Source organism: Pteropus medius, unplaced genomic scaffold (genome assembly GCF_902729225.1).
Source record: "Pteropus medius unplaced genomic scaffold, Ma_sr-lr_union100, whole genome shotgun sequence".
Lineage (NCBI taxonomy): Eukaryota > Metazoa > Chordata > Mammalia > Chiroptera > Pteropodidae > Pteropus > Pteropus medius.
Window position 1 is genome coordinate 47,560 of NW_024344561.1, and position 6,918 is coordinate 54,477.

A 6,918-nucleotide genomic window follows, 5' to 3' on the forward strand; every position below is an offset into this window, starting at 1 on the left:
TCACAAGTACGTGGAATATAAACAAATATGCTCCCTCCTTTCACTTGGTTAAAATTCTTGTTTTGGCTTTGTTATTACATAAACTATAAGCAATTTGAGTATTTCCTTATTTGCTTGGGGAAAGGTTAGCCAGATAACTTCCTATCTGACAAAAGGGCAGGAATCAATACTAAGAACCTGTTCTGGAGTTCATAGTTCAGGGATTCTATCCCACCAAAACATGACACATTTAATCATAACATAAGAGAACATTTTCCCATTCAAATATCTGAGCATAATATCACCAGGGCTACAGTGTAAAAACAGTGGATTGAAATAGCTGCAAGACACAGACTTAATTACAAATCAATTTCTAGGGAAACTCAAAGACACCAGGGAGAAAAAACAAAGACGCCAGAGGATATTGAAGCCCCTGACACCTACAGCTATAGAGGACACTAAACAGAGTGTACCTTCCATTCAAGAAAACATAAAACATTACATTAAAGTCCTAATTATTTCCAATATTATTGTTAAAATTCACAAATATGTGGAAATTAACATATGTGCTTCCTGGTTTAACTTCTTGGTTAAAATTGTTTGTTTTTTGTTTTTAGAAACAATAAGAATATAGGTATTTTCTACAGTATCAAGATTCCTGGTCAGGTATTAGCCAAACCTTGGGAATTTCAAGCAGAAAACAGATGAATGTTGGATTTGAGAGCATTAGGGACACACGTTTTATATTTATATCGATTTTTGAAGAGAAAATGTATTTATGTTTCAAACACTATAAACAGATAAACTACAAAATAAAAACCCAGGGCAAAGTTAAAATTCTTAAGAATACTTAAACTTACCTCATATTGTAAAAAAAAAACCCACAATTTTTGTCAAATCCTTACATAGATGTTTCTTAGAAATATCCTGTAGCTGTGCTTTCAAATGACTGCTTTAGTAACAAATATTGTCTTTATTTTCCATTTACTGAGAGCATATATTAAAATATTTCTTTTTAATTTTGGATTTTGAGATCCATTTTAATTTCCTCCATTTAATCATTCTGAGTCAATATTAGCATGTCATACAAGTTCAGAACATTTTATTTTCAGGCAAATTTAATTTTACTCATATAGTTTAAAATGTTCGTCATTCACTTATAATACCAAAAACTTAATTATGTTTCTGTCAGTACCCTCTTGCCAAAGACAACCAGGATACACCTGTAGTCACAGAGAGGGGCGTATTAACTTGTAGTAATGAGCACAACCACAAACAATGACTGAGTCTATTAGTAAGAGAGTGCTCAAAGGGCTTCTTATAGCATTTGGACTTATAGGTTATTTTATCGATATTTAGTAGAGCCAGATGTTGCTCTCTTAGGTACCTGTGAGGAGATAAATGTAATTCTGTGACTGTTAATCATAATTGTTTGGAATATTTGGTCATTTTGTGGTTTGGACTTTGTTCTCTTTTACCGTTTTTGACACATAGTTATAGAGGTCCTTTGATCTATCACAGTTACCAAACAGCATTATCTGGTGGAGGAATGTGACGTTTTTCTCTTTAATAGAATAAAACCTAGTCTACCAGTTAATGGGAGGCAGTTCTTTGTTATCCAGTGCTGTTTTTTCTTTCTCACTAATTATCTAAACATTTAAACATTTCTTATTGTGTAGTTGCCAATGTTTTTAAGTGATTCCGTACAACTACTCAGTTATACTATACAAATTCCCTTACTCCTTAGCAAACTCCGTAATACTTTTATTATCTGTTTTGTTGAAATAAGTTTCTAGGCCCAAGATGGAGCTGCTTCTGCTTGGCAAGCCATGTCAGCAGGTTAGATAACCTTCCCGTTTCTGTAAATGCTCCACTTGACCAGAAACACAGTCTGTCCAGCCAGCCAATCCCCAGCTGCCAAGAATCTGTAGTGATTTTCTTGTTCTTAATCAGGTCAGTTGTGCGACCCTGGCCAATGAACTGATGCCAAACACTCTTTCCTTATTCCCTAAATGCCTTCCTCTGCAACAGCTCGCAGCCCTGTCTCTCAGGAGTTCTCTGGACTCTTGAGACTAGAGACTACCTATTTCATGAATTATGAAGTTTCAAAAGTATTTTAACACTTTTAATGAGTCACGTGAAGCTTATACGTTTAGATTAAATGTCAGAAACACAAATGTAGCAAAAGACAAAGACAGAGCCACTAATAACATCAGGCCTTCCTTGCTTAAGAACCATGTCTTAATGTTGACTTTTGAGCATTCCTCTTCTACCAGGCTCTCTAGACTCAAAACGTAATTAAACACAAAATTAATCAAGGTACTCTGGGCTCTGGATATAGAGGTATGAAACAAGTTTTTACAGTCCTGGGGCTTTTACATTTGTGGGGATAGAGATATTGTTAATAAAGCTTGGCTTATAAATCAAAAATGAGAGCTTTGAAGGGAAGTTTAGAATGACATGAGATAACAGAACCAGGGATGTGTTGTATATCTTCTCTGTGGAAAATAGTAGTCTCTGTGATAAGGATGTCATCATGAATCATTTTCATTTCCACCATCTAACACTGTCTCAGGAATTTCTCATGTGTGACTGTAAATAGTGGACACAATACACAGTTCTGCATTTGTGGGCAACAATAATGTGTCCTATAAAAATAAAGGCTTACTCGCATACGTTAATTAGGATTCATAATATAAGAAAACAAAACAAATATAACAAGTGTTGGTGTTGGCAAGAATGTGAAGAAGTTGAGACAGTTGTACAATGCTGTACAACTGTAAAATGCTGGAGCCAGTATAGAAGAAGGTGTATTGGATCCTCAAAAAATTAAAAACAGAATAACCACATAGTCCAGCAATTTCACTTCTAGGTATATGCCCAAAATAGTTGAAAGCATAGTCTCAAAGAGATATTTGTAAACCTACATTCATAGCTTCATAATCCACTGTAGGCAAATGGTGGAAGCAACCCAAATGTGAATCGACTGATGAATGGATGGTCAAAGGTAGTATACACACACAGAGGAATATTACTTAACCCTAAAAGAAAAAATTATGACATGTTACAATATAGATAAATCTGTAGGACATTTTATTAAGTGAAATATGCTATTCATATGAAAACAAATACTGTATAGTACATATATTCAAAGTTGAATTATAGAAAATATTCTATTTATTCAAGCTGAATATATAGAAAATATTCAACTTAATTTTTAAAAATCGATAAAGAAGGAAAAGTAAAACTTTTATGAGGTACGTAGAGAAGTCAAATATATAGAGATAGAGAGTAGAATGGCAGTTTCCAGGAACTGGAAGTGAGGGGAATGGACAGTAGTTGTTTAATGTGCATAGAATTTAAATTTTGGAAGATGAAAGGAATCTGGAGATGGTAAGTGGTGATACTTGCACAACAATATAATGTAATTACCAATCAACTATACTCTTGAAAATGGTTAAGATGATAAATTTTATGTTATATATATTTTACCACAATAATAAAACATGGAGGAAAGGCCACAGGATTGCACAAATCCCGTTGGAACCCAAAATGCTCCAAAGCTTTAAGTCTCTTTCCTCCTCATTTTCAGCACTGGGTTTGTCCCTTTTCCTGTGTCCATAAACTGTTTTTCCAAAACAGTCCTTTGACTCTGAGACTATCTCTAGACTCAATCACCAGGGTTGCCTCACCTACCTCCTCATCTCTTCTCTCCAGACCTCGGATCCTATTCACTGTCCTAAGGCCCCAGGACTATGCTAACCCTGTCCCATTTTGTGTTTAAGAAAAAAATATTTTTGAAAGTAAAATGCTACATTAGAAAGTATTCAACTTAATTTTTAAAAATCAATAAAGAAAGACAAGAAGGACTGAAAAAAAAAGACATGAGAACTGTAAGGGAAAAAAGTAAAATGGCAGATGTAACTGGAATTACATCTATAATATCAAATGTGAGTGGATTACATAATCCAATCAAGAGATTATTACCCTGCATTTAACAAGAACATCCAACTATTTGCTCTCTACAAGAAGATGCTCTTTAGATTCAAACATGCAAAAGGGATGGGGAAAAGATACATATGTAAACACCACCCATCAGATATCTTGAGATATTATGCTAATATCAAGAATAAAATAGACTTTAAAACAAAAGTATCACTAGAGATATAGGGGGCATAATCAAAATGGTCAATTCATCAGGAAGCTATTAAAATCATATATGCACCTAATAACAGAATACCAAAATAAATAAAGCAAAAGTGACAGAAATGGAGAAACAAATAACAATAACTGTAGGCTCTAATATCCCACTTTAAATATTATATGCAACAACCAAGCAAAAGATCAACAGGGAAATGAAAGACTTATAAAACACTATAAGTACACCCAACATCTACTGAACACTCTAGCCACAGCAACAGAATATATATTCTTCACAAGTGCTCATGAAACTTTCTCCATGGTAGTACAAATGCTAGGACATAAAACAATTAAATTTAAAACACTAGGAATAAATATAACCCATGATCTATAACAGCAATGTAACGAAATTAAAAGTCAAAAACTTAAGAAAATTAGGAGATATTCACAAATATGAGGAAATTAAAGAACATACTTCTAAATAACCAATGTGTCAAAGAAGAAATCAATACAGAAATGAGGAAAATAGTTTGCGTTGAATGGAAATGAGGATATAACATACAAAAATTTATGGACAGCATCTGAAATAGTATTGAGAGGGATATTTCTATCTATAACTGTCTATACTAACAAAAAAGATCTCACATCAATAACCTAACTTTCTACCTCAACGCACTTGACAAGATGAGCTACCAAACCCAAAGCAATGAGATGAAATAATAAAGCTTAGAGCAGAAATTAATGAAATGGAGAATGGAAACACTACACAGAAAATCAGTAAAACCAAATATGGATTATTTGAAAAGATCCATAAAATTGACAAATCTTCTTTTAATATATTTCTAAATTATGGTTGATATACAATATTAAATTAGTTTCAGGTGTACAACATGGTGATTAGACATTTATATAACTTATGATGTGATCACCTTGATGAATTTAGTACTCATCTGATGCCATATATAGTTATTACGATATTATTGACTATATTCCTTATGCTATACTTTACATTCCCATGACTGTTTTGTAACTGCCAATGTGTACTTCTTAATCCCTTCCCCTTTTTCACCAAGTAGGTTTGTTTCTGGTGTTTTTGTTTGCTTATTTTGTTCTTTAGATTCCACATGTAAGTGAAATAATATGGCATTTGGCTTTCTCTGACTTACTCTACTCTGCATAATACCCTCTAGGTCCATCTATGTTGTTGCAGATGGCAAGATTTCATTCTTTTTATGGCTGAGTAATATTCCATTGTATATATGTACCACCTCTTCTTTATCCATTCATCCATTAATGGACATTCAGGTGGCCTTCATTTTTTGGCTATTGTAAAAAATGCTGCAGTGAACATATGAGTGCATATATCTTTTTGCATTAGTGTTTTGGGTTTCTTCAGCAGTTCTCAATGATGGCTATTCTGCAGTTTAGTTATAATTTTGATGTGGTCATGTGAGGAGAAAATTAACAAATCTTTAGCTAGATTGGCCTATAGAAGAGGAGGGAAGTCTCAGATTCCTACAATCAGACAGAGAGATTGTTACTATCTACCTTACAGCAATAATAAGGATTATAAAGGAATTCAATGAACAATATATGCCAACACATTAAATAACTTAGATGATCTAGACAAATACACAAACTACCGAAATTAACTCAAGATTTAAAAAAAAAAAGAAAGAAAAGAAAAAACAGAAAATCTGTCTAGAATTATAACAGTTGAAGTGGCTGAATTACTAACCTAAAAACTACCCAAAAAGAAATGCTCAGGCCCACAGCTTTACTACAGAATTCTCCAAAACATCCAAAGTGTTAATATGACTCTTCACAAACTCTCCCAGAAAATAGAATCAACACAACACTTCAAACTCATTCTATGGAACCAGTATTACTCTGATATCAAAACCAGACAAAAGTATCACAAAAAAATCTAGAGACCAATTTCTCTTTTAAAAATAGATGCACAAAACCTCAGTAAATACTAGCAAACCTAATCTAGCAACGTCTTAAAAGAATTCTACACCATGACTAAATTGTATTTGTTGCAGGGATGCTATGTTGGGCTAACATCTCAAAATCAATTAATGCAGTACAATGTATTAATAGAGTAATAAAAAAAATGGCATGATCATCTCACTAGATTCAAAAAGTATTTGACAAAACCCAATGCCCTCTCATGATAGGAAAAAAAAAAAACATTAGCAAACCATGGATAGATAGAAATTTCCTTAATATTAAAATTAGTATCTATAAAAAACCAATGACTAATATTATATTTAATGGCGAAAGACTAAATGCTTTTATCTGATCAAGAAGAAAACTAAGATATCTGCTTTTAGCACTTCTATTTGACAATGTCCTGGAGGCTTTAGCCAGAAAAAATATGCAATAAAAGAAAATAAAATGAATTCAGATTCAATAGGAAAAGGTAAAAGTATCTCTACTTGTAGATGACATGTCTTGTATAGAGAAAACTCTAAGGACTTTACTAAAAAAACTGTTAGAACTGACAATTGAGTACAGCAAGGTTTTAGGATATAAGATTTATTTATAGATAGATAGATAGATAGATAGATAGATAGATAGATAGATAGATAAATAGATGGTTTATGTATGTATGTATGTATGTATGTATGTATATTTACCACCTAACTATCCAAAACATTCAAAGATTTAATATGATTCTTCACAAACTCTCTCATGGAATAGAATATATATGTGTATATATATATATGTATATATATACATATATACATATATATATATCTCAACTGTGAGATATATATATATATCTCAACTGTA